Source organism: Corvus brachyrhynchos, unplaced genomic scaffold (genome assembly GCF_000691975.1).
Source record: "Corvus brachyrhynchos isolate BGI_N302 unplaced genomic scaffold, ASM69197v1 scaffold3, whole genome shotgun sequence".
NCBI lineage: Eukaryota > Metazoa > Chordata > Aves > Passeriformes > Corvidae > Corvus > Corvus brachyrhynchos.
Window position 1 is genome coordinate 2,943,797 of NW_008237619.1, and position 27,991 is coordinate 2,971,787.

Genomic DNA, 27,991 nt, shown 5'->3' on the forward strand with positions numbered 1-27,991 from the left:
AGGAATGCCAATAGTAATGGTCTATTGTATGCAAACCAGAAAAGATTAATGGTATTGAAATTGCATCATGATTTTTTTCAAAGTTTATAGGAGTTTGAATTGTTAGGTTTTCCTAAGGAAGAAAGTTCTAGTCATGTCTTTTAGGGATAACTGATTACTATTTTGGTGGTGGAAAAAACTGTCTGGTTCAAATATATTGTTAGCTCTTTCTTACAGTATGCAAATATGAGCATGAAAATTTTTTTTTGCTATTATTCAGAAAAGGTAATTGCTAGTACAAAACTCTGGATTTCAGCACCTCTATGACTTTCTTCTGTGGTTTATAAGACGTGCATTTTTTATCGGTTCAATATTCGTTTATATAAAGCATCTTTAATCATTACATCAATGGCCATAACATTTGGGAATAGGGAGTTACATGATGGATGCCATAAGATCTGTTGCATTTTGAGGGCAAAGGTGAGCTCCAAGAACACCCTGTAGGGCAGCACTGCAAGTGAAGGACCCATGGGCTGGGCTGGAGGATGTGGTTGCATGGATGCAGGCAGATGTAGGCACCAGCATCCTGGTAGGGTGGCTGTCTCCCAAAGCTCTGCTCTCAATCAGGATCCAAAATCCAGGACTGGTTCCATGTTGAAAATAAAGGACTACTCTTTTAAAACCCTTTCTGTAATGTAAAATGAAGTCACGCAGCTTTCAAATTTGAAAGATAGCAACCAGGGGTGGTGCAAAAGCATAGAACTCCTACAGTTTTTCTATCCTGCTAACTCACTCCAGGTGTTAGAGCAGAGGGACCATTATGAAAAATATATGTCTTGTCAAATTCTAGCTCCTTTTTCACTACACAGTTTATGAAACAAATGGTTTCCTGAATTTAATATGCTGTCAGGCTTTTCTTCTCATGTTCATTGATATTTTTTCCTAGATGCAAATTCCAGTGACAGGATGATACTTATGCTAATTGAGACAATTGAAAGTTCTGGGTTGTGGGGGAAGAAAGAAGTTCTTTCTGTTTTTTCTGTTGGTAGGAAATTAGCTCTTGAACTTCTGATTAAAAACTAGTAAGGAGTTGTAGGATTTTTATTTTTGTTTCTTCCTAGGTAGAATTAGATAGATCAAATCTTGAAAGAGAGTGGTCTGAAGAAACAGGTGGTAAATATTCTGGAATCCCAACAGGAAGCAAGCAACCACAGTCTTAGCAGAGTTGTATGAAATTGAGATCTGTCTTCACCTTTCAAGCTGACAGTAATTTTTCCATTAAAGCAAGAATTGCATTGTAAAATCTTTTCAGACTCAGACCTACCAAATACATTTCATATCTGATCTTAGTGCTTTTCCTCCTTAATTTCAACGTGGACAGGGTTTAATCACCAGCTGGCAGACATGGCAATACCATAGGGCTTTAAACAGGCAATAAAGTAGTAAAAGGGTCTCAGCTCACTACTGGTTTTTATCAGCTGTGATACAGAACAAAATGTCATCGGTTTCAACTATGTTTGCACTCAGTCTGATATCGCTACCCACAAGGCATCTGCTGCAAGATTTAATTTTGTCACAATGGTAAGTGTTTTTACCAGGGGAAATAGTTGAATGTGTGCAGCTAATGATAGGACACGTCTGCTGTTGTGCTGTCAAAAGCACCCATCTAGATGTAAATATTTTATATAAGCTTAAAAAGACAAAGGCTAACATGATTTCTGCTGTTTGTACACACATCAGTGCTGCAAAGGGTAAAACATCAGTCACATTTTTCTAGAATTGGCTAGGGATATGAAAATCTCTAATAGCTTGCTACTCAGATTGCAAGCACATTTCTGCTGGCCTCTCTTAATAAGAAAGATGCAATCTCCCCAGGGGGAAGGAGATAAAAGGCCAGAGAGAGTAGAAGATAACGCACTCACCTGTTGGAGATTCAGAGTTGCTCTTCATTTTTCGTTACGTGCTGTAATGGATCCTGTTCATCAGATTAAAAATTTAATGGGTGTATGGAGCATACAGGGAAATAGATACCAACTGAGTAAAAATGACTTTGGATTGGAGAATCATTTGTAAAAAGGTAACACACTATTTGAATAAAGGAACAGCCAAAACGTCCAGCAGAGAACAGCCTGTGTTCCTAAATGACTCTTTGCAGTTTAAAATGTGCAGATCAGAACACTCTGTGCTGTTGTTTAGCTGTGTATTGGCTTTGTCTTTGGCATTTGCATTTTTTGTGTACTTCAAAAGCTTGAAAACTGAAATTATAGAAATAACTGGAATATGGGGCTTTTCTTCTTAGCTTTTCCATTTTGTTTCTATTTATATCAAATAATCATTTTTCCCTTTGCCAGTTAATTCATATCTGGAAAAAATACAAAACTTTGGAAAAAATGTGAATTTTAAGTTTTTGGGGCTTTTTTGTCACTAACAACTTGTTGTCATCTTGTAAGGGCATATGAGCTGCTAAAATTTGATTTCCAAGATGATGTGCCTGGATCAACTGCTGGAACTATTTTTAGGCAAGCCCTGTGTCAGCAGGCTAAAGGGAGGTGTGCACCACATGCTGCAGCAGACCTTGGGTGCACAACAGCTGTGTTGGCAGGGATTAAATCTTTCAGTAGCATCACTGTGTGCTGCGAGAGAACACATTCTGGAAGACATGTTGAGTAGGAGGTTCCAGTGTCCCTTCCTTCCTCTCAGATGGACCAATGCATCTCATACTTGGCTACTAGCACTGCAATTTTCTCCTGCTGAATGTTCCTAAGACAATATGCTTTCACAGTAAGCCAGCACTTTCAAGTTGCATTTATTCCTTTTGATGAACTGTTGCAAGTTTTTTTCCTTATAAAATAACGATTTTATCTTGAAATAGCAGGTGTTAAGGAACATTTCAAAACATAAATCTAAATTCAAGAAAGCTAGAAGCCTGAGAATTGTGCGAATTCATGTTTTAATTCTTTCAAGTATGCACACTATTAAGGAGAAAAAAAATTGAACTCTCTCACCTATTTTGTATGCTGGTACAGATTTGGCACAGAACTTTTTTTAATGAAACTGAAATTCACAGTCAAATTGAAAGCAGTTTCCTTCTTTCTTTCCAGTCAAATGTACCGGTTAATATGAAATGACTGCTTTGAAATACCTGCAATCACCAGACTCCCTAAGACTAATCACTTAGTGCGTTGCTCTTCATCGTTGTAAGGTCTTTGTTGGTATAAAATATGACTTTTCTTTTTCTGTTAATTGGAAAGACACTTGTACTCTCTTATGGGAACAGCACTGGAGGCCCTTAAAAGGATACATATATTCAGGGCATCTGTCTGGTTTCAGTATTTTTTAATTTTGTTTTTAATTTGTGAAGATTTTTAGCACATGCCTTTCATTTCTGAATACAAAAATATCTGTTCTTGGCTCTTTTCCTTGACTAGTCCACTTTCATTCTAACGTACCTTCATGTCTCCCAAGGACATTACATTGGTAACTTCTAAAGCTTGTGAAGTTTCTTTTCCTCCTCTGCTGTTAGATAGCAAAAGATTTTACATTTGTTGTTAATTTCACACATTCCTGGTAAGGAAGAATGACTGTCATTGTTCTAAACAGGAAGTTGTATTTTTTATTTATTATGCCTTTTCATGCAGGGCTTGGATGAATCAGTGTTTGTACAAGTGACATGACAGGAAGGATCATTATTTCTGTTGCTGCCCTCTGGGGAATTCACTAAATTGGATGTGAAGACTGTGATATTTTCAAGCTCAAGTATTCTGCTCTCTTATGGCAGTTGCTTCCACTCTTTCTTTATCAATTTTCAGTTTTTTTCTTTCATGAATGTCTTTTTGTCCTCTACAAGTTCTGCCAGAAGATCCATGTTAGTGGTAATGTTACATTTTACAGCATCCAAATATGTAGTGATTTTACTCACAGAGCCCAAGCTGCTGCTTACAGCTCTGAAAGTTGAAGTTTTTCCTAGCTTTACTAGGGTACAGACTAATTTCTTAACATTTTAACTTTCTGTTTGAATCACGAAATGGTTATGGAGTAATATTTCATCAGGTGACAGGAATACATCTTCCTCTAGTTGAAGGGAGAGGGTTCAAACACAAGCACGTGTAGTGTTTTTTAGGTTGGTTTGTTTGGGTTTTTTATTTGTATTTTTGGTGGCTTTTTTTAAGCAGTAGTTTCCTTTAGTAGTGGCCTTCACTAAAATGGGCTGTGGTAATCTCTGCTTCATAACACTTTAAACTAGTTAAGTCCAACCTTCTATCTTGGTTACAATTTTCTTTTTTGTCTATGCCATGAGGAAAAGTATAGTCTAATAGGTCTGTTACAGAACTGGTTTCAATATCTGTTTTCTTTTTTTTTAATGCCACTATAGTCCCCATGTTCTTCTGCTTCCTTCTTTATTATGTAGTTGCAAATATGTTCAACTTATTTTTACTGGGAAATACAGGCTTAAAAATAAGTTAGCCTGGGTAGAATTCCCACATTTAAATTTATGCTGTCTGAAGGAAGTGGAAGTGTTTCTGCTAACTTTCATGACAACCTATTCACAGGCATGGACAGCAAATAATCATGAGCTGCTCTTGTGTTAGCAGTAATCCAAAAACCCTCTATTGCCTTTTTGTCTTTCTTGATGGTGAAAATGTGCTGTGTGATCCTTGGCTCTTCTACGTGGTTTTGGCAACCCTATGAAATACTTTGCTTTAAAAAACCCCTATATCTGAATTTAAACCTATCACAGATGCAGTATAATATTTTAAAATTCTGTCAACCTTAAATGTGAGTTGTGTTTTCTTTAGTAATGGCTGGCAGTGGGCATCTGTGATCATGGCATTGAAGTGCACCTTGTAGCTACGCTCTGAGATGCATAAATCAAAATGGTAAAATATTTACTCAAAAACAAAAGGAAAAAACAAAACAAAACAAAAGCAATCTAAAAATGCTCTAGCAACTCCAAGCCCCACCTTCTGGCCTCTCTTACATATTACCACAAATTGTTGTAAAATTAATCATAAATTAACAGCCCCATCACTGACCATCATTTACACAATTTCTGTAACATTTCTTTAGCTGAGCTTTACATTTTCAAATTCAAACTGGATTTGAGGTTTTTTAAGCAATGTTATCTTCCTACCTTACCTTAGACAGCTGGGTTCAATCTGAATAAGTGGTTTTATCTTCTTGCTTTTTGTTTGTTCTACTAAAGAATTACTGTCTCAATATTAGCATGTGCCACTTATAATAGGCTGTAATATTATTGTGATTGAAATAACGATGCTTGCAAAACAAGTTGCAGTCCCTGGAGAGATTAACATTTTTATAGTGGCTTGTCTGTTTAGCTGTGCCATACTTGAAGTGCCCACGACGGAGGTATTAAATTTCAGGGTAGAACTAGTTTGGCATTTCTTGCCATGATGCAGTCTCATCTGACTATCTACACTTAGGTGTATTTAAGGTGTTTATGGAAGATCTAAAGTCATTCTTTCTGAAGAAAGAATGCTGAATATTGTTCTGTCTAACATCAGTGAATTGTTGCCTGAATTGAGAATGAATTGTTGAATGAATTGAGAAGGTTTTAAAGCATTGGCCATGACATTACTGAATTACTGGTGACCGAGCTTCCTGCAAAGCCAGCTCAAGGTTCTCCTTTACTTTCTGGGACATTGAAAGGTTCTAATATTTTACTGCCTCACTGGTAGTATCTCATGATAGTTAAAGCTTCCTCATGGCAATATATGGTGACAGGTTCTTGATCCTAGTATTACCTTGAAATAAGTATGTTTTGGTGCCCTGGACATCTTTTAAGAAAGGAAGCCCCAAGCAGGGCAAACTTTCTAAGCCTGCTTCATGTCAAGTCTTTAACCTTTGTTATATCCACATTATTAAATGCCTGCATTTTGGCTGAAATATCTCTGTCTTTCTCTTAAAGCCCCTGCCAGGACAAACTGCAACACAGTGAGGAAGAGGCAGTAGCTCCTGGCTGAGATGCACCTTCTGAAGTTTCCCAGAGAAGTTGCCACCACGTAGCTACTCTTTCACTAGAGATGAGCAGCCCAGATACTTGTGTCATCCTGCTATTGCAGGTGGCAGGATCTAATTTAACCTACAGGAAACACTGATATCTGTTGTCAATTTTTGTCTGGCTGCAGTTGGCAGAATTTCTCTGAAGATAGTAACTTTGCTGTGGAAAATCTTTTACTCTCCCTTGCACTAGCAAGGCTCCAGGCATGGCCTGGAGCAGTGTCATTTGCATGCCTTCGCTTTTGAATGGTGGTACGAAGCCATAAGCATTCCTGCAATGCTGAACTTGGCACATTGATATGGCAAGAGATCATCCGGATTGAAAAAAAAGTTTGCTCTAAAGTTCTCTCTTTTTTAGAGTTTTGTTGCACCACCTGCAGATTATCTAATGCATATGAATACAGGTAGAATTTCCTGTGGTAAGGTCTTGCAAACCATGCATTTTTTCTTGACTCCTGATAAGATCTTGCTGTGCTTTAGCTGCAGCTCTAGTTGAAATCCCTTGATAGCAGGCACACATTTTCCATGGTAGACATTTGCTGCTGCTCGCTGTCCTCTCTGACTGGGGTGTGTAACACCACCTGCAATACTCAGACTAGGCCAAACACAGCATTATTTGTAGTCTTTTTGATTCATGATGATGCTGGAGACTAATGCTTGAGATGTCCTCTGTAATGCAGCTGCTACATAATAAAAACATAAAAATATAAATATGGTTGTTTGGAAGGTCATCTAAAAGGGATGTTCTATTAGTCTGGATGGGAAAAAGGCAGACTGAGTTTGGCAACAAGTCTAGCACTCTGTGGTTTGAAGCAGCATCTTTCAGTCTGACATTAACGGTATGGCTGGAAGTAGAAAATAGATGTGTTGAGAGTTTAGCATTAGGTTAAGTACTATGCTGTATAACTTAAAGTTCTGATTGATTCACAGTGTAATTTTTCACCTGGACAGCTAATATTCTCTACCCTTGTTGAGCACTTTGAGCACTCAGCTGCTTGAGCTTCCTTCTCAGCCCTGTCCTTTGAGCATTCAGGTGATGTGATACAAACTTTGTAATGCAGTGAAGTTCCTGAAACAAATATTGTCCTGAAACGCAGTTGAATTAATGTGTTGTATACTTTTAGAGGCAGCTGGACTGAGTGAGGAGTGAAATAAGAAATCAAGGGCCCGGATCATGTTGTATGGGATGTGTAGCCTGCACATCCCATAAAGTAAGTCAAGATAATATGATATTATCTCTCTTCACGATTGCTGTGTTCACCTTTTCCCTTCACATGCATCAGTATTGCACCAAGCTCATCGGACTTATATGATATAATCTAAAACTTGCCAACATCTATATAAAAACAAATCTTCAAGTGCTAATTAAATGGTATCCTTGATGTCTGACTGGTAGTTATTTCTAACACAACGGTTTTGTGTGGTGATTGGTACTGAATTCCAGAGTGGTGAACCAGGGAACACAAATTTAGGCAGACCTTGCTGGCCTATGTGGACCTGTAGCTTGGGTGAGTCCTGCTCACCCAATACTGCCTCAGTGTTGATTGCTGCTCAGCTGCAGCAGGGCTTACCCCCAGGTAGCCAGTTAATGAACTCGGTCTGTGTGCAGCATGCTAGACTGGGATTCATTGTCTGTACTACAAAAATGACTATTCCCAGGTATGATTTTGGCACCTAACAGCTAGTCTGCTCAAAAAATTAGCTGTTACAGCTCAGATCTGAGCTTGGGCAGGGATATTTTCAGTAGGCATTTAAGGAGATTTGGAGAAAAAGGAAGTTTTCCAGCATAACTGTAGGATCTTTTATGCCAGCTGGCATGTTTAATTTATGTCCCTTGATATGTTTTATTTGCTAATATAGACAAAGCCTTTTCTTGTTAAATTTCTTACCCTTCCCTACTAAAAATAGAGATTTAAAGGTCAAAGTGTTTTCAGACTACCTGAAACTCCACTGAGAGATTAAACTCTTCTTTTTGTCAAGTTGGATGGTGGGTAGATAAAACTTTCCTGTGAGCTGGGATGGGAGATATCTTGGGCTGAGGACTGTCAAGTTGCTATAGGATTTTTTTATATATATTTTTTCCTGCTCCTACTTCAGAGCATGTAGCTTATGTGTTTTTCCGTTACACTTAAGCACAGGAAATAACTGATTCTTGAGGAGCCTTGAGATGATATGACCAGAAACTGGAAAAAGATGAACCTTTGGCTCCGAAATTACTTCTTATCTAGCTAAAGATCCCTTATGCTTTCAAAATCTTGTAGAATTAAGCATGTTTTTAATTCCTTGTTTTTCCACCTTTGGAGATTTTTAGGTATCTTGTGGATTGACACTGTAGGAACCATCCCTGTTTTGTTGGACCTTTATTTCAGAAAGTGTTGGTCATAACACTTAGGTGGGTGTTTGAAAAGCCTCACAAGGCTGCTGGTGATACCTCTGTGGTCAATGGGTCTCTTAGAAAGCAAAGAGCTGCTTGGTAGTCTGAAGGCAGGCAAGCTGTCTGATCGGGCACAGCTAAGCAGAGAATTATGGCTTTCTCATCTAAAGCACGGGTCAAGTGGTGATAGCCAGTTAAGATTTTTATTAGCTCTGTTTGGGCTAAAAGGCACACTTCCACTGAAGTACCTTTTTTTTGTGAAACTTTCTAATATTTTCTTTGTTGTGGGGGGGTTAGATTGAATGCATAAATGCTTTTATTTGTGTAGGTCTTCTGCTCCTTTTGGTTTGGTTTTTTTTTCCTTTAGTTAACATTTCTGACTGTCCACCTCCAAATTCAGAAATGACCCAAATTTTTTCAGGTTTAAAGTGGCTATGTCACCTATTGGAGCCAGCTGACTATCCTTCACTGCAGTCATATATGAAATTTGGTTAGAGTCTTCAGATAGAATGAATATTCAGTTTTCAAGATGACTTAACTGTGTGTCATTGATTAAGTGTATTTTAAATTATAACTGCAATCAGAGCTCTGCTATTCAATTAAAAAAGCCCATCTTGATTCAAGCTCTCTTTAACCCACCTTGTGGTGTTTATGTTGCTTGGTTAAAACCTTGGGTTTAAATTTTTCTAGATAATTGCATGACAGACAAGAAAACTGTCATGAAAATAAACTTGTTGCTTTATTGATAGGAATATAATAATCTCATGATTAAATTATTTAGCTAATTATATGCCATGCTATAAATGTATTTGTACTTGGTACGGTATCATGCTTATGGCAAATACGTGTAGCACCCCTACAGATCACATTCCCTGGGGAAGTGTTTGCCACCATAGTTTGAGAACTTCTGCACTTTTGTTGTTTGGATAGTATTTTTCTTTAATTGAACGAAAAGTTTGTTCTCAGCAGGTATTTGTTTTTCAGTTTGTTACTGCTGCTATTGCAGACTTGAAGAACATTTATGCTTGCTCAAAGTCTTATCTAATTTTTTGCATTATATTATCTGATGTAATCAAATAGATCACCTCTACTTACAGACCCTTTCTTCCATGGAAAAAAGATCAACAATCCTATGCCGGTAGAAAGTGTCACCTGTGAAAGTGCCAAAAGGTGACCAGTGTTATGCAGATGAAGAATTTACTTTACTTCTTAAGTTACTCATGAAAGAATTTTGCCATTATGACCCTCTTATAGATTAAGGTGTTGTAAAGAAATGAATGAGGGTCTCATTTGCAACAGGAACATGAGTAAGAAAAATGCTTTTTCACCCAGAAAAAAGCCTGAAAGACAGTCATTTTGACCTTGCATATAATCTGGGGGTTGATTGATCTCCAGAAAAACAGCCAAGGCCCCTCTTAACCCTTGTCTTCTGTATGATGCAGTTGGCCTTTTCTGCCTCAGTTTCCCTGCTGTGGCTGCTAAAGGCACAAAGGTGTTTTACCACTGGTGAGTAAGGGTGTAATGAGGGATTAATATCCTGCCCCTCTTCACAAGAAAATCTCCTTAGAGTGAGGGAGAGGTGGTGCTTCTGTATCTTGGATTTAAACATGCAGGTATGCTGCAGAAAGGTTAAAAAAAAAAAAAAAGTTAGTTTGTGAAGTTAAACCTACATAAAAGAAGTCAGAAAGACTACTTGGATACTTAATGCAGTGCATCAGTGAATGCACAGACAGGGTGAGGCAGGAAATGACAGGACAGCAGTGGAGATAGCTGAGTATTCCCTAAGCATTTTGCCAAGTAATAGCTATCAAAAAATGATGTGTTTTTCAAAAGTGATAGCACCTGACTTTTGTTACATTTATATCATGGTCTCTTAAGTGAACTGCTCCAAATCTATCTTGTATTTTTTTATATAAAATAGATATATCTCTTTCAATTGAGACTCACCTGTTGTTTTGATTCACTTTCAGGATAGATAATGTTTTTCCTTTCCCTTCCCTTTTCCAATGAAATGTGGTATTCCTTCCTTATATAAGACTGCTTTTTTGGACCAATATGTCTCCGCTGACCTCAACCTAGGTGGACATGCTTATTCAGAAATTCACATGGAGATAAAATGTTTTTAAATAGACAAATGTGCAGTGCTGGCTCTTGGAAATAAAAACCTCTCAGATCTAACTCTGCCAGTTGGTATAAGATATCTTTGTGATACTTGGTCCTCTCTGTTGATGAGAATCTGAAACGGTATGATTGTGTGATGTGACTTTGTTTGGATCTTAGAACAGGACCTCTCTGTCTGTAGATTTCCCCAGACTTCACCCCTTTGAAATAGAAGCTGAATAACATATTCTGATTTTTTTACATTCCTTTTCAAAAGATGTATTGCCTGTTATGGTGAATCATTTGTGCTACAAAAAAGGAAACCAAATTCTTGTTTGTAAGAAATACTAAATAAGGCATCCAATATATGCAAAATCTGTTAGAACTGCTTATGAGTGGCACCTTATTTGGTACATTTTTTAATTAAGTGTATCACAGCTGTGGATAAATATGAAATCAGTAGTTACATAGGATAAATAGTCAATCAGTAGTCAGTTATGGCATTTTCCTCTGAGTAACATCTTCTGAAATCTCAAATATTGGGATGTAGTTTTATGTGTTGCAAAGCAGTATGAATAGGCTAGTAAAAAATATTTTCCTAGGACAGCTCTTTAGGTGATTTAGAGATTATTTTTTCAGGATTTTAATGGTTTATTCTTTTTTATGTATGCTTTTCTTTTATTAAATCTGGTGAACAGCAGAAATGGCAGAGTTTCAAGCAACTAGCCTGAGGAGTTTAATACAAACCATAAAAAGAATAGTCAAAACTTTGTCTGCTTTTGTGAAGTCATTGGAGTGCCCTATGTGTTGTGATTAGAGCTATTTACATTAGTCCAAATATTTATATAATGCACAACGGTGAAAATATGAGGTGCTAAGTAGAGAATTACCATTTTCTTTACAAGAGAGGTGCTCATTTCTATGAGCAGATGACGTCTGCATGTTTTTAGGGAAATGACTTTAAAGCTTCCAAGTTTTTTAGGAAAACATGCATAGCACAATATACCAAGGAGAAACATTTGCTCTTTCTCTTTTAATTCACTCATCTAGTACTTGTCAGCTGGTCTTAAATGTAGAACAGACCCAAAAGAAGCATCTATAATTGCTATGTTAATTCCTTTTTGTGAATTGGAGTGAGCTTCCCCATCCTCAGAGTAGTCCAGACACCTCTCTGAAAGAGGAGGCAACTCAGCATTTTTAGCTCCTTAGCTAAAAACCCGTGTGGCTCTGGTGGGCAAGCCAGCATGCCCAGGGAGCAGGGCACAAGTCAGAGGCTCTTGTGAGGTGCAAATTCACACCTGGTTAGAAGGGAGTCTCACTGTAGAGCTACCCCCTCTGTTGCAGTGTTTTAAACTCAGGTTAATCAATAAACAAATGTCTCTAAAAAACCCTGCACATTATTCAGTGCATTACAGCCTTATGGTTTTTAAATTTCCTGTCCTCTTTTGTTGCCGTGACCTCAAATTACACGGTTTAGGCAATTATTTCAGCTCTGTCATAGACCACAAAACAAGCTCCAATAGTGACAATAAAATACATTTAAAAAAAAATCCTTTGTAGGTCAGAAGGGAATAGAAAACACAATAAGCAGTGCAAATAGGTCCTGTTGGCAGTCCTTGTTTAGGACAGCTGGGTCTTCCCTTCCCTTCTAACATGGTTTTGCTTACTAGAGCTTGCCTTTTGTTTTCTGCATTCCCAGACACATGTCTGAGCCTTGAAAGGTAGCCTTAATACAACCATTTATATTTACTTGAATTCAAATGTCCATTTGAAAATACAACAATAAAGCAGTGAGGTACATCAATAACTGTACCAGAAAACTAGGAATTAAATGACTGCTGATGGATGATTATGTGATTGTGATGGCTTTTGTATGGAGATTGTCATGTTACCTGGTGATTCTTATTTCAAAATATTTATGAACAGGCAGGAATGATAGGCTTTGCATTTAGGAGTGAATAAAAATGTCAGCTGAGAGCTTTTAAGTTTTATTGCAGCCTTTTTAGAAAACCAAACTCATTGCCTGAGCTCTTTTTTTCTCTGAGGTTCCTGGGATAGAAATCAGGTTGCACCTGTTATGTGGGCAGGTGATGTTTGTGATGGGTACTAATTGATTTGATGGACATACTCTGAAAGAAGGCACTTTCAGGAATTTTGTAATAGTTTTCAAGCAAAATAGATGAAAAGACATGCATTGTTGTAGGAGTGTTTGCCATATTGGTCGACATTGTTAGCTTCAATGAATTTGACTGGGAATTCAAAACAAAACTTGAAGAGACTCAGAATAAATTAGAATAAAATCAAAGATAATACTTGCAAGATGCCCTGTGAGGAAAATCTGTAAACTTTTGTACAGTTCTAACTGACAGAAATCCTGTTCTCATGCTAATACAGCCAATAATGAACAAATGTGGGAACAAAAATACAGTGAATGTGTTGTGCAAGCAGAATTGTGCTGAACCAGGCTGAATAATGGTGTTGTCTATGGGATGCCAGCCAGCCCTTTAATGCTTACTGCTGCTGCAAAAGCGATTGCTAATCCTGCACCAGGAATTGTTTTTCTAAATCATGTTAGGACTTTGATTTCATTGTAGTAGATGAAGGCAAGGGGGGTTTGGGTCTGAGGCTCAGGACAGGCAGTGTGTCCCTTTGGAAGGGGGGTGCTTTGTAATGGTGTGTCATGCTGGAAATGCAGCTGACAACAGCCTGCGCAAGGACCAGTGGCTTGAAGGAAGCACTGTCTAATTCCTGGGTTCTTTTCTCACCTGGCAAATTTGTCTACTACAGACTGGGCTAATGGTGACATTTGGGACTTGAATGATTTTTTAGTTGCAGCACAAAAGAGTGACAGTTGTGTCAACACTGTATGAGAGGAAGAAGGAAACAACAGCTAGTCTGGCTGCCAGCACCTTGAATTTCAGGATTTAGCTATGTCATCTTACCCTGCAAGGAATTTTCCTTAGAAAGCCAGGTTTTAAACGCTGTAGATAGAAATACGCTGGTTTCATAAGTATTTAGATGTCAAGGAGATCTAGCAGAAGACATGAATTCAGAATAGCTTTATTTTTCCCTTAAAATCCACACTGAAATCCGTTCTATTTTGATGATCAATAGATAAATATTGGGATGGTGAAAGCAAGAGAGTTTTATTTAGCAACAAAAAATGAAGATCTGTTTGTAGATGTATCTCAGTGTAAGAGCAGGGATTTCACAAGGGTGGTAAATAAAGAAAAGCCCATATTCGTTCCCCGCTGAGATTTCTGTTTTTAGGAGATTAGAGAACATTAAAACATACATAAATATGAACTATTGCTGAAGACAACTGAGGAGGTTTGTAATAATGCTGAGTACATGTGGAAGTACTTAGCTCTGTGGATGATTCCTGTAGGAAATGATCTCTCTCCTTAGTGGAAGACAGGGTGGTTCAGCTCACATGGCTGCCTGGCAAGCTACCTAGAAAAGGCATCAGAATCCTTCTCCCATTCCTTTCATTGTTCACTTTGCTGCTTTTTAATGCCTGTTTTCAGGGAAGGTGATCTTTTCCAAAATTCTCAGCAACCAAGCCCAACCAAGGTGGGAAATGATGAGCAAGGAGAGATTTCAATCAGTTTCAGAATGTCTGTATAACTTTCTATGTTATGAATATGAATCCAGCTAAAAAATCCTTCCCTGTGATTATTTTAAGGTAAATGTCCCTGAAAATACAATCATAGGCTTAAAAAAATCCTATTAAATTGAAAATTATAGAAGCTAAGCTTTTTAGTTTATAAGAGATGTTCTGCTGGTTTGGGTAATTCCTGAGTGGCTTTTGTTAGTTTCAGTGTAGGCCATTTCTTAGACCACTGTTCACTTTTCATCAACTATGAATCCTCAGATACCCTTTTATCTGACTTGTGCATCTTTATCTTGTAGTCAGGCATAGAGTTGTACAGGTAACTTTATTATTCACAAATTGCTTTTAATTAAAAGTCTCTGCAAAATCAACACTGAAGTGTCTGCCTGTTATGATTATAGGTAAGTTAATAAACATTCATTCGCCTTGCTTCTTAAGAGAACCTAGTGTTACTGCACAGCAATTTTATAATCACAGTCTGAAGCCCACAGAACTTCTTCATAAATCAGATTAAAAAATACTTTCTTATAAAGCTAAGTGACCTAATAGATCAATGTTTCCAGATAAGATCCAGCATAAGCTACTCCAAAGACAGAGAGCATCAATCTTAGGTGATTCATTTCCTCAGCTGCTCCCAACACAATTTAGGGAATAGATAGTCTCTGCAATAAAAACTTTTCCCAAAAGGCTGAATATTTATACTAAGATGTTCTTAATAAGTACAAAAATGGCATCATCTCATGCATAAGAGCTTTGTATAATGCATTTGAAAAATCAAATAAGAAAACTTAATGAACACAGTGTTTTGTTTTTTTTTTTTTAATGAACCATTTCTCTATCAAGAGCAGTGTTTCTCTTTTACTTCAATATGAAAATCATAAAGTAACCTTCTTGTTGTGGCATCAGCTAGTTTTACTAGTTGACATTTTATTATCTTTCAGTTTTCTGGGAGATCCTTATTGTCAAATTTACTGCATGCACATTCACAAGCATGTTTAAGATTGCTGACTTTTACTTGCCCTGGCTGCAGGATAAGGAACTGTGGTTTGCATGAAAGAACTGGAAGTCAAGAGTGATCACTATTTTTTTTTTTTTAATTTCCAATACCGATTGCCTCTGTTTCCTGGGTGAAAGATAGGGAAAATAGTTATTTATATGTCAGGAAATAATTTTACGAATTTGAATACAAAGTGTTTTGGAAACCTGAACTTAAAACCTAGAGCTGTGAAATCCTATGTGGTCATTTCTTTTTATTTCGCAAAAAGGTAGAAGAAGAAATCAGAAAATACAATTTCACTCTTCTATTGTAAAACACAACAAAATTTTATTTGTGAAAAAAGTATGGTATGTAGAAGAATGTCTGTGGGTGGAGCTCACTGTTTGCAGTCTTGAGACTGAAGGTGGGGATTCAGGAGTAGGGAGTGCTTTGAGTGTGGCCCCTTGGAGATGGGCAAATGTGGCAGAGAGGGCAGCAGGAGAAAGGTTAGGTTTCCTTTGGTCTCTATTTTGGGTCCCGCAGTGGGAGAAGCCAAAAGTGTTCGTGGCTTAGGAACCAGGGTAGAATGACAGGTGATGGAAAAGAAGTTGAACACTTTAGAGATTAACAAATGATTGTTGAAAAAGGTAAATGACATTTTTGTTTGGGTTTGTTTCCTCTATAGGCCAGTATGTCAGAGCACATCCAGTCACTCGCTATTACAGAATCAAACATACAAGGTAGCAGTTGGTATTTACAAAACAGGCAGAAGCATTTGCTTCTGAGAAAAGGCTTATTAGCCACATTAGAAATCATGAACGAAGGCTGGCAAACTTGGGCTGATGAGCAGAATTCCAAAACATGAACTACTCAATTGCAGTGATTTGATTGAAATGCTAGTATGCATTTAAAGCACCAAATAGTTTAATGCTTGTCTCTGGGTAATCTGATTCCTTCTTTACTCTGTTTCTTTTATTAACACAGCCTAATTCAGAAGTTTCCCAAGCGTAAATTAAGACATAATCTATATTATGGCAGGCAACTGAGTTAGGGAGCAGTAGAAACTGTGATTAGTCACTACTCTGGGCAACAAAGAATTCCCATTGGTAGCCTGCATCACTCAGCAAAAAGTCAGATGATGGTTACTTTTGCCTTATAAGGGGCATTTTCCTACATTAGACAGAACAAACTAACAAAAGCTGGTAAATACTGTGTTTGTGAGAGCAACTCAGAAAATCTGCACCAAGTATGGGAAAAATACCAAGAAATGTAGGTGCTGGGTTAATTTGCTAGGTTTCTTGGGGTTACCCTCTCCTAGTAGCTAAATTGTTGATCTTCAAGAGTTTAGTATTGAGATATCAAACAGTAAATATCATACCTAGAAGTAATACTTTGAAGCCTTTGTGTATCTGGATTAAGATTAGACAAAAGATGTGCAATTTAGTTCTTGCTCAAAACAGAGGCTGGTGTGACTCTCTTGGCCTGCTCCTCTGTCCGTTGGGCAGAAAACAGCCCTGGATTTGGTTGGTTTGGGCTTGTATACACGCTGTGTGTTGACTCTGGGGATGCTCAGAAAAAAAATTAAATGAGAAATTTCTGAGGCTTGTGGCTTTTCAGCCATTAAGAGAGCAGTTTGGATTAGTCTTGCTTTTGAGACTGCTTGTTATCACAAAGTGAGGGGACCTTCATGCCTGGGGAATTCCTACTCCTCCACTGGGCTGTACCAACCCAATGAGAGCAACAATTCCCAGTGACTCTCTCAAGTTTGGTTTTCTTGAGAGCTGGAGTGAAAATGGGTTCTGGCTTTCTGGAGTTTCATGAGTAAATGATATGTATGGCAATTAATGTTTTCTGGTAAACAAAATAACCTAAACAAATGCTGCTAACTACTCTCAGCTTTTGAAGCTCACTTTCTTAGTTTTGTTTTATTTTCATTTCTCTGGAATCAAGGTAGAATTGCTTTCTGTGTTGTGAGGCTTTTTGTTTCCCAAAGTAGTCAAAACCATTAATGTAAAAAAGGCTTTATTTTTCTTTTTATCATTCTATTGTTAGCTTGCTCATGACAAGAATAACAAAATAGTCGATATTTGGTAGTGATAATTGCTATGACACAACACCAACAGACAAATGCACTGCAAGGCTTCATGCTAACATGCTGCCTGTCAGTATTAAATGTGTTTACTTTTCAGAATTATTGTCACCTTTAGCGGTCCAGAAGGAAAAAAACAATAGCTGTTAGCAGAACTAATTTCCAAGGACATAACAATTAAGAGGAGGTGAGTGTCAGTTTGTTTAAATAGGTTACAATATATGCTATCTTTTTAACATTAACTACTTCTCAGGCAAATTAATCCTCTAAAATACATCTTTCTGTATTAAGCGTTGCTGATTCCATGGTTATTTCCTATGAAGATGATAATAAATTGGGATGTTGGTGAACAGGCAATTTAGGGTCTCCAGTACAGAAACAGCTGTTGGCAGAGAGTGGTCGTGTACACCCTGTCAGTGAGGGTTTACTGCAGCCCTGGGTGAGCTATTTTGGCATTCCAGGATACGAAGCTTAATAGCTGTCCAATATTTAAACAAGGGGAACAGCTTGGATTTCAGGCCCTGAAAGCTCCAACATTCCTTTCCTGCACAGTCCCAGAGGGCCATGTGGTGCCTTTAATTGTGAACAAGTAAACATTAGTCTGGTGGCTTGAGCAATTCAGGAGATGAAATGAGACAGAAGCTGTCTCTGCAGGTGGGTTAACAGCTGCTGCCAAGTGCCTCTCTATCTTACTATCTCAGAGCAAGCCTCAGAGATGAGCCTGAATAATTTCCAGTGTCATATAAAGACTGGCAAGCAGCAGGAGTGATTTGTTCTGATTCTTGTGAAAAAGATTGATGCAGTGTTTGTTTTTGAAGATTTGAAACTGAGAGAGAAAAACCCACTATTTTGGCTCTCCAGTCATTTAAAATCTTAATATAGGTATGCAGATTCTAGGTCTTTTAAAAATGTGGTTGCAAGCCATAAGCAATTAACCCTCTAAATTCATCTCCCTATAATTTAGCTATCAATTAACTTTGTCTTATTGCCTCACAAACTGTTACAAATAAGATGTAGGACAATGTCTGAAACAATTTGCTTGGAAATGTAATTACCTGGCTTATTTGTAGATGAATGTTTTTGACAGAAGCTTTAAGGACGGGAGAGCAGAATATCATGTGGAAATAGCTCTGCAAAGTTAAAGCCACTTCTCCCATTGAAATGCTATTCAAATATGAGGACCCTCCTGCTCTCTCCCCATTTTTATCTGTAGGTTTACCGTGTTATTGCTGCTGCTGATATATCTTAAATGTGAGTTTCCCATAATGAGCAAAGGGCAGAGCAAGATGAGAAATTATGATATATTAAGTAGAAGACAAAGGAGATTTCTTTGGGAAAGAGAACCTGCAAACTATTCAGTATTTAGCTGAATTATCTTCACTCTTCAAATGTCTCATGGTAAACTGACTTTTCCAATTCACTTTTGTGCATTTCAGTAATTGAAAGAGGGATGCATTTCCCATCATCTATACATTGCATGCATCAGCAGGCCACTTCTGTAAGTGTATATCTGTGATTGTAGAAAAAGGTTTGCTTTCTAAAAGTCCGTAGAAAGCATATCAAATATGTGTCCTCTATGCAACTGAATCCTGAGTTGGGATCTAGCTGGCTTTTATGAGCTAATGAGGGTCAATGTGGGTCAAGACTTAAATGGAAACTTCCAGGAAAAATAAAAGTGTAGCAGGAACTACTCTGTACTGCATCCGTAAGGGGCGCTTGCCCTTTGACTCAGTGATACACTATAGCTTGAAAGATACTTATAACAGATTTTGAAGTCTTCTGGGTTGGTGTCCAGACTGATCAGTTGCTTTTAGTGCATGGAACAACAGCTTCCTTCTGGAAGGTCTGTGACATGCTATCTAAATATCTGGTACTTCTAATGGGCAATAACAGAAGCTGGGGAAATAAAAACTTGTCTAAACTCTTCAACAACAAACCAGTTTGATGGAAAGACTTGGTTTTCTTTCATAATGTACCATTGGTGAACGTATATTTATACAATTAAGAAGTAAATAGTGGAATATATTCCAAGAAGCTGTAAAAGCTACAACAGCAAATAGATTAAGGAGCAACACAGTAGTTTCATGAAGAAGTTCATTAGTGACAGTAACATATGAGATTTGAAGGCAATCTTCAGACCATGAACAGCTAGTTTGCCAAATCTAGGGAATACACCAGAAGAAGGATCATTCTGTGCATGCCTTACTTCCTAAGCCGGCTTTCCTCAGTGCCAGCTCTGAGATAAAATAAATTCGGGGGATATTTTCCTAACCCCACCCATGCAGCCATTCTTACAGCAATATGCACAGACAACGGAAAGACTGTTTATAAAGCAGAATGAACTTTGTTTGTTTAGTCCATAGCTTTGAATAAAACAAAGAATTATGAAGAGCTGGGAATTTGTGAACTGGCACTGGAACAGGGAAAGGGAAGAAAGCAGGAGGGCAGAACACAGTGTGTCAGGGAATCTTTAAAGGTCTGTCAGCATAACATTATCTTCATCACAAATCCATTTATACCAAATAAAACTACATGTAATTAACTTCAGTTAACTTATATTGTAGAATAGATCGATTTCTTTTAAGCTTTAGTGAATGTCTTTTTTTCAAATCCTATTGCTGAAATGTTCAGTAATCTCAGTTTATAACCATGGTTTCCTATTAATGCAGCAGATTATCAGGTGACAAGGACCTGGACCAAGACCCAGGTCTCACATTGTAAATGCCATTCAGTCAAATGTGAGTGCCACTCTGCATCTGAGGAAGCAAGGCAATTAAGGAGTGTTCTGTTTTGTTCTTCCTTGGTAATTGTACCCAGACTACTTCAAATTTCCTGGTACTTTGAGAGAATTGCAGTGTGGAGTATAAGACTTTCATCATGTTGCAGTGTTACCAGGCCAGCATAAATATTGCATATAAACTGACAAACCGCCCCCCACCCCCCCAAAACAGTTGAACGGAAGGCTTGTACCTTTGTTTGGAAAAATTGTATTTCACAATGATTTAATTTTTGCTTTTTATCCTTTGCATGCTAGACTTAAACTTTTTCTTGACAGAGACATTTTCAAATTTTAACTCTAAAAACTCTTCAATCTTTTTGTATTCAAAATAATGCATGCTGAAGTGAAAAACTGAGCATGGTGAAGACAGACACTCTGAAATGAAAATGCAGATTAGCCTGAGAAATTAGACATGCATGCAGTTTTGTGAAGTGTGCAAGTTCTGAATTATGTACTATTATCAAAAGCTCTGGAATAACTCAATCCTATCCTTATGCAGTCTTTCAAAATAGTTTTCTAATTTCAGCTGAAGGTACAGATTCCTCTTCAACATGAAATTTTTAGGTCTTCTCACCACCACCTTCAACATAAATTAATGGAATTAATGAATTAATGAAACAGCTTCTCATTTTCATACAAATTAATTTTAAGTCACCCATGGAATCCCCATGCTAGCCCTGAATTTTGTCCATAGCAATCTCTTCCTTCTCATCTCTTGCAATTCCCTATGGGTATTAATATGAATAATTGCACTAAATTGATCGATACAAACAACCCATGCATAAGTAAAGGACTTTTGATCTATAAAGCAGACTTACATTTCCCTTGGCTGTGTTAGGGAGCACACAGAGTACAGCAGAAGCACTGATCATGTATTTACAGAGCTCTAAGTGCAGAGGAAAGTTTTACAGTGAGTCGGCAGGAGCACTCCCCGAGCAGCCCATCTGAGCTGCTGTGACTGAAGGATGAGACTATTTAGCTCCAGGGGAGCAGGGTTGGAAGTGATCTGTAGTCTTTAGACTGAAGTAGCTTCCTGGTGCTGATGTGTAGAGGTGGGCCTGGCATAATTGCCTACTCTCCTTCTGCAAATAAGTGCAGTGGTTAATGATATGGGCAGATACCTTCTGCATACCTTCATTTTAATCATGTGCTGGGAACCAATGCTGACTGCAAAGAACAACCTTCTGGGGACTTCATAAATGAAAGTGGGATTTTGTTTGCCAAAGCAGTGTTTGATGGTGAATTCTTCTTGCTCCTTCAGAAGATAAATCTCAACTTTTAATTAAAAAGATGATGCATTGTTGTTGCCCTTTGGGGCTTCCAGATAAGGATGCTCAGTATCTACTGAGGGAGGTTAAAAAAAGCTTTCTAAGACAGGTTTTGTGTTAAACGAAAAATAAAAACTGACCCAAAGAACCTCTCTCAAGCAGGCCAGTTTCACTTAACATAGCTTTCTCAATAACATTTAAATAATGACAACAATATAGGATATAGTGCTGTGGAAGGGAGAAGAAGTGGATAAGGTGTTTACCTATAGGTACTTTGCAGAGTTTTTAACCTATTTTGTCAATTTATATATGCACAAGTGTTGACCTGTGCCAGTAGGTGAAATGTGCTGACACAGCCCTCTAGACCTGCCAGCCTAAATTTTCATAGACCAATTTATTCTGCTCTGATTTTCGCTCTCTTTCCACAGCTCCTCCTGTTGCTACATAATTCTTGTAAACAAAAATTATTTCTTTTGAGGAAATTCACACAGTACAGTGGAGAAAGCACTAGGTAAGGCACAAAGAGACTCCTCTTCCTTTTTAACATTGCTCACTAAGTTGTTGAGTATTTGGCACCTCACAGGTGCCAGAAATATTTGCATAATATTGGTGGGTCTTTTGAAGAACTATAAGTACTTGACATAAGCAAGATGTAATTTTAAATCCTGTGCTTGGGACAAAATGTGTGTGTATATGTATACACACACATATACACACATATATATATAAAATTGAGTTTAATAAATATGATTTTCTGACAGATGTATGCTTGCTTAGAGATGTACATCTGTATCAGAGGCTATACAGAAATTAATTTGGTGCCATCATGTAGGACAATTGTTCACTTAATTGTTCATTAAATGGTTAATTTGTTAAAACCTGTGGTTTTTAACTCTTCTTTTGATGAAAAGTCACGACCTCTCAGTGCACATACAATACTATTCTCTGTATATATGAGTACTGAAGCCCTGAAAAGAAGAGGATTTAAACAGAAACGTTGCCACAGCAGAGCTAGCAGGAGAATCTATGAAGTGACACATTTAAGATGCTAATTTTCTCAGTGGCAGTGAGCTGATGGGATTCTGTAATGGTATCTGTGGAGGGGAGTTAACAGCTGCTGTCTTCTCTTGGTGGATGACCATATTAGAGCTGATTCCTCAGGCACTGCTAATTAGTGTATGCAGAAGAATGAGGTGCAGAGGATGGTGATGTTTGTCATTCTTGATGCACAGCAGACAGTGTTTAAATCACAGTTTGATGGTGGAACCCCCAAATTTATTTTCTGTGTGTCTGTGTTTGTGTAATGCTGAAAGCTATCAAAACCTCTGTCTGAACTAGACGTCTCTTACTGTTTCTGCTGTATACAAACCCCAAAAATCATTTGTTTACTGCTACAGAAACAGCAAGAGGCATACAGAAATGTCTTGGAGGAAAGGTTTTCGTTCCAATTCTAGTGAATACCAAAAAAACCCTAAATAAATTATATGCTAGAAAGGCTTCTTATGTCCCCTACTGAATTTACATGTCCACGGGTATCATAAAGAATTGCAACTTCAGTATGCACGCTCAATTGTGTATATTACAGTTCATTAACCAGTCCTCAGGCTGACTAATTGTGCCAGATGGTATAATTTCTGTGTGTACTTGACTTGCCACGAGTGTTACTATCTTGATTCTAATATTTGTCTGTAGTAAGTGTGTGTGAGGGGGAAGGGTTTCTAATTCACAAGCACCTTCCCTGAAAAGACCAACTGCAGGTGGAAACAATTTAATGAGTTGTGATTCCAGATATATCAACACGAATGTGAACAGTCAGCATTCATCAGGGAAGATACTCAATAAAATTACAACCTTCAAAAAGCTTCTAATCAGACTTTGAGCATGTTGCTTTGGAGTTGTTGGGAGGTTCATGACCATGCTGAGGGCAGGCAGGAGCAAAATAATCATGTTTCAAAGTTTACTTTAATGACGAACCTCTAAAATATATAATTGCATTTTATTTGGTGTTGACACACAGATATATTCCATCCTATTTCTGCACTCTCCTCTAAGGAGTATTCCTCCTTAGCACTTGGGAAATTTGTCCCCTCTTGCTTATCTCCTCTCCCAAGCTGATGTGGGTAAATTTCGTCAGAATGAACATGCGGTTGCTTTCCTTAGGGACTCAGTAGAACATTGTGTGTTCCCTTCTGACTCTTGGATGAGAAGTGTTTTATTTATGTAGGTAATTTTTCATAACAGATAAGTCAAACCAATCCCAACGAAATTTCTAAGGGCAGTGAGTGGAACCACTTCATTCAGCCTGAATTTCACTAAAGAAGTGAGTTGCAAAACCTGGTGGGGCACTTTTGTTGGAATTATCCCTCCAGTGATCTTCACACAGTTCAGAGGCTGTGATTTCAGAGGGAAAGAATGATTACCCAATGGGTTCCTTCTGTAAATACGTTTTGTTCAGGAAAAAAATAATCTGAGCCAGGGAAAAACTCTTCAACAGAGAGAAGGTAATAACAGCAGAACATTCCTCTATTTCTTCAATCTCCTTCATGTCTATTTGGCTTATAGAACTTTATACCCTTTTTATGAAATTGCTGTGTTTTTATTGTGTAGAATATACTTAACTGTGAGAAATTCACAGAAGTCCAATGCTTTATGATCTTAGCTTCCTCCACAGGCTGTTTCTTTAATTATGTATCACAGAGTTAAAATATTAGTATGCAAGGCTTTGAGGCTGAAGAAGTAGAGAAATTTGGAAGCAAAGTTTTTACACCTCTGAAGACACTGGAGACCCTTAAGATATGTATTGAATAATCATGTTGATAGGCACAAGAAAATGGAAGGTAAAGATCCTGAGCTGTAGTGGGATTGATTTTTAACAGACAAAAATAATCTCTGATTGTGATGCTAACATAAACAAATAACCTTCTGTACTACCACATTTTTTAATAAAGAAATCAGAGTTGCAAGAAAAACATCTAAAATAAAAGCTAAACTCTTATTTTGCTTTCTGATGCCTAACATAACTACTTATACCATCAATAACTGCAAGAAGAATAGTTTTTACAAAAGGCATATTAAAAAGCAAATCTTCCTGCAAGCTACTTTAATTTTGTCACAGCACAGCACTTATCGTTTAATTTTAGCAGTAATTAAACCCCTTCTCTAGTGCATCTGAACAGAAATGGCACATTCTTAACAGCTTCTTGAAACATGTTGTACTTTTTTTTTGGGTAACAGGCAAGGCTGGATAATTTAATTTATTTAAAAAATGTGGTTTGGACTTGTGTGCTCGGGAGGCTTGTGTGCCTGTTGCTAGGTTTGCCTTTCAGTGCTATGGCAACCGCCGGGAAGCGCGGTGCAGCGGGAGCTGGCGGCCACGCCGTGCATCCCGGAGGACTCCGTGTCCTTGGGGTTAGCAGACAGATCTAAACCCAAGCGTTTGAGGGGAGATGAATGTTTTTCAGATCCTGTGGCTTCAGACCCACCTGCCAGTCTTGTTCTCACTTTTCCTGGGGACTGAAACTGGCAGTAGAACCTAAGCGGCAGCTCCTCAGTGGAGCAAAACACACAGGCAGGGAGAAAGCAGAGCAGGATTTTTTAAACTCATCAGGACCATGCATAACCTCACCTGTCAGCACCTTGAATTTTCCAGAGCTCTGTCCAAGTGCAGCTCATGGTATTAGCACGAGATGCCTTGATAACTTCCAATATTTATTCCAAATGTTAATTATTGGCCTTCTGGCTGATTGAGGTGTTTACTTTTCTGAGTGCAATAATTTTCTATGAAAAGCTGGGTTCTTGAAAATTGGCACTTGAAAAATAGGTTTCCGAGCTGTGACCGCGCCCCTGAGTGAATAAGGGACAGTGAGCTTGAGCACAGAGCTCTGGGATACACTCACGGTGCAGGGAGGCCATCACCCTGCCTCTCTCCAGGCTCCAGTGTTTGCCTTGGACACACTTTGATCTGGGTACCTTCCTCCCTTTGCTTTGAGCTTGAGATTACATGACCTCATCCTGTTGGTAAATGTTTACATGCGTACCATTCCCAAAGGATGTGTGCTTTTACCCCTGCCGCAAAAGCATGTCTGCTGTGGTCCCTGTAGTCACCTTTGCCTGGCAGCGAACCCCTGCAGGGCTTTCCCCTGCCTGCCATTGGAGGGTTCAGAGCACAGACCCCTCTCTGATGGCACCCAGCAAGGTGCAGTCACCCCAAGGTCTAGCCTGGCTGGAATGGGAGGCACAGCCAGTGGTTGCCCCAGGGAAAGGATTGCAAGATGTGGGGCAAGGGGTGTTAGACATCCCTTACAAACCCCCTGTTGGAGAAGGTTTTTAGTTTCGAGGCAGTAATTCTTAGCTGAGAATGGATGATTACATTGCTATATTAAGAGTGGTTGTTGCTCCTCACTTTTTACTTCTGTGTGTGATTTTGGAAGGTAAGGACCAGAAACGGATTTGTTGCTTTTTTGGGTTTGTTTGTTTTTTCAGTGTATATAACTGAGTTTTTCGAAGTCCAAGATACTGCAATCGTTGGCTTCTGTGATGCTTTTTCACTTGGAGTAAACAATGATTTTTTTATGTATTTAAGGTACATGTCTCTACGTGGTAGAGGTTTCAAATGGCTGCTGCAGTAATCTAATTTGAAGCTTTCTAGTTACTCAGCATTACTTTTGTTCATAAACTAAAAAAATCAAAATTCATTTCACTACCTATGTGTAAGCTACTAGGTTTATATTTTCTAATGCTTTTCTAGCTATTAGTTCATAGTTGAACTTTGGTTTCTGAAAAACTTGCCAAACATGAGTGGTTTGGCTTTTTTTGTTTGGTTTGGGTTTTTTTTGGGGGGGGGGTTGGGTTTTTTATGCCTTAAAGCTGTGTCGTATGTATCCGCCATACAACAGGTTTGGATTTTATTAACTGGATTTATCTACATGTAGTCCTGACACTTGCAGACCCTTCATATGTCCAGCAGCTAACTTCCAAGGCATGAGAACAAGTGTTCCATCACTCAGTTTTAAAAATTAATTTATATCATTAATTTTAGAATTGAATATTCATGTTGGTTTAGTCTTTGGACAAATCAGCTGCCCATGCTGTGGGCTTGAATTTGGTTTTCTTCTTTCTTATTTTTCCATCTTGTTTTTGAAGATTATCTGGTCGTCGTGATAGTCATGACAAAGGCAGCAGGTATAACCTAGAAGGAAATTTTGAGGCCCCTGGTTGGTGAAAGGAGCAGCACTGGCTGCTCAGCAGTGCTGCCCCTGTTTATTGGGCACTTATTGACTCTCAGCAAATTAGCACAGTTGAATTAATACTGAGTTACTGTTGAGGGAACAATGTCCTCAGACTGTTCCATTTCAGTCACTTGTAGGAGGTTTTAATCTGTTTTCAATACACAGTCAAATCCCAGGAAGCTGATGGCAGCACTAGCTGTGTGCCAGGAGGAGGGTAATAGCAGCAGTACCAGCAGTGTAACAGCTTGTCCTGTGCTGAGAGGAGCACCAGGCATGCAATGAACCTGGTGAATGCTTGATGGGGGTCTTGGGTGACCGAGGCCCTCAGGCTGTGTGTGGGGAGGGACCAGGTGGCAGCAAGGACAGACAGCTGCTGGAGGGAACCAAGACACTGAGCGACAGCAGCTTTGCCAGCCAGGCGAACCATCACCAGCCATAATGCCCTGCAGGGATCTTGAGGAATGGTGACAGGGAGCCACATCCTCTGTGTCCCCCTGTGGTATCAGTGGATGCTGGGACTGAGAAAGATATCCAGACAGAGTTCCCAGGGGAGCACGCAACTCTTGAGATCTCCAGCTGCATGGTATGCCCAGGCTATTTGCTGTTGTCTGAGGTCAGCAGTGACAATGTCTGTGGGAGGTGAACCCAGGTAGAAGAGCTGCTCTGATTGTTGACCGAGCTTTGGGATGCAGTGGACAGGTTGAGGAGCATCTGTGAGCCTGAGAAAGGGGCTGACTGATGGAACCCTGCTGTCCTCTCTGGAACAAAAATGTTAACTAGGTGCCACACCTGGCAAGAGGCATCCTGCAGTCTCTCCCCAGGCAGAAGGCAGTGACTTGAGGGACAGAGGTAAAAGGAAATCAGTCTCTGCTGGGGACAGGGAGAGAGTCTCCATGTCTCCTTGCCTCTCCATGTGCCCTTATGCAACAGATACCAGGCTCTGCAGTTGGATGGACTGGGACATGGTGAGGTTGAAGATGACCCACCCGTTCTTGAGGAGTCATCAAAGTCAAGTCAGCTTTTTTTCCCATGTTGATAAACACATTCAGTGCAAGTACATTCATTTAAAAGTTGTGGTGTGAGCTGCAGAGTGGCACCAGCCAGGTGACAGGACATTCAGAGACAGGGCAGAAGCTGACAATCCCCAGACTATTACACACTTAGACTGTAAGGGTATAAAAACCAGGGTTTCATTTGTTTCAGGTCCGTCTTTGGAGGAACCCAAAACATTAGAGTTCTTATGTTGTTATTTAGTTATTGTACCAAGATTAAATTATTTGAAGGATCTGTGAGTCTGAGATTCTGCTATGGGAAAGCTACAGTTGAACTGGTGAGGAAGCCTGGTCTGACTCTGTGGGTGTGGGGTTTGTTGCTGTGAAGGGGCTTCAGTTCCATCTCAGATGGTGCAAGTGGCTCCTGGATGGCCAGGCAGAGAAGTTTTGTTAACACCCACATCATAATTGCCTCCATGAAGAAAAAAATGTAAATTTATAATTATGAGAGGAGTATCAGGTCTGATCTGCTGACCAAACCTGCCTTTAAGGGAAGCTTGCTGCTTTTCTGAGGC